At 38.5% G+C, this 1,515-nt stretch overlaps 1 pseudogene across 1 annotated transcript; it reads right to left on the bottom strand.

Moving 5' to 3' along the window:
* Positions 1–367: 367 nt before the first annotated feature.
* Positions 368–1,269, bottom strand: LOC309811953 (sorting nexin-6-like; annotated as a pseudogene). Its single transcript has one exon. The product of its transcript is annotated as a sorting nexin-6-like (transcript).
* Positions 1,270–1,515: the final 246 nt, after the last annotated feature.

The following is a 1,515-nucleotide window of genomic DNA, read 5'->3' as shown; positions in this document are numbered from 1 at the left end:
GCACACCGGTTCGTGCCCCGGTCCGGGAAGATCCCACATGCCGTGCAGCGGCCGGGCCCGTGAGCCATGGCCGCTGAGCCTGCACGTCCGGAGCCTGTGCTCTGCAATGGGAGAGGCCACAGCAGTGAGAGGGCCCGCGTACCACAAAAAAAAAAAAAAAAAAATTATAAGTTCTTGTTTTGCAGATTCAGATATATTTTCAGATTTCTGACAATATAATTGTTGGGACATTTTTCATCCTGCAGAACATCTTTATTTTTCGCTCTTGCTTTATCCAGTGCTTTATCAGCAGTTTCATAACCCACTGGTGACCTAGATCTTCGATAGAGGAGATCCTTAGCAGCTTGAGATTGTCTTAAGTAATATTTTAAAGATCAGAAAGTTTGAGGTCCTCATCAGCTGACATTCGTGCATCTATTGAATATTTTTCTTGTTTTATCAAGCAGTTCTGAAACTTTAAGAAAAACTTGCATATATCTGTAGAATCCTGAGTTCCTAAAGCATATAATGAAGTACCAATTCTATTGTAATCGTCTGCAGCATTTTTGTGGAATCTTGTCATCCTATCAGATTTAGGAGATGCGTCCTTAACTCGGTTATGATATTCTAAAAGGAATGTTCGTTCATGCTCAAAGAAATCATCTACATCTTTTACCTCAGAAACAATTACTCCATCTGCTGATTTAATCATATTTTTTTAAAGCAATCTTCAAGTTTCTCTTTTTAATTTTTTTCCTCACACACTCAAATCTTGATTATATTCCAAGAAGACATGGAAATTTAAATCTTTCCTCAAAATAGGGTGTGCTGCCATACGACACAGGAACACTTCATGCATTGCAATGGTCTTCTTGAATACTGCCAAATACTCAGCTTCCAGCACCTGTTTCATCTTTGTGAATTCTTCCTTTGTCGTAGACCCTTCTCCCTCTCCAAGTTTCTGTAGTTTTTCCCTTGAAGCATCAAAATCAGGTTTGGTGGTGCTGGAGGGATAATATAACCTGCATAGTCTTCATTTTCAGCGAAGAGATCATGAAGCCAGATAAATTCCTAATGTTGTCGAACAACAGAAAACTCATTTTGTTTAAAATTTGGCAATGAACTCTTTATGTGAACAGTGAATTTTACTTTATCTCTCTCACTAAGAGCATCAGAAATGTCCGTCCACCTGTAGAGCAGCATCACTCTGAAAATCTACATTTATTGCTTTACGTCCACAGTCCCCCTCTGAGAATAAGTTGGGACCATTGTCCAGGCCTTCCATCATGGCTGCTCCAAGATGAGGAGGGGCAATATGTTTTATACACAGTGAGATGGAGGGAAATTGGTGCTCTGTTTTTACTTTTAATGCAGCATTACTTCTTCTGCATATAGATTATTAACATACAGTCAGCTTTTCTAAATTTTCATAAATTTTGACATAAGTTTACATTTGTAAAATCAGCATCAGGATAATAGACATATTTGTCCCCCTCAGAAGTTTCTTTTTTTTTTTTAATTGGGGTATAGTTGCTT

This window comes from Mesoplodon mirus, assembly GCF_964341445.2.
Source record: "Mesoplodon mirus genome assembly, chromosome: 11".
In the NCBI taxonomy this organism is placed as follows: domain Eukaryota; kingdom Metazoa; phylum Chordata; class Mammalia; order Artiodactyla; family Ziphiidae; genus Mesoplodon; species Mesoplodon mirus.
The sequence above is the reverse complement of the archived record's forward strand: the minus strand, read 5'-3'. Positions and strand labels throughout refer to the sequence as shown.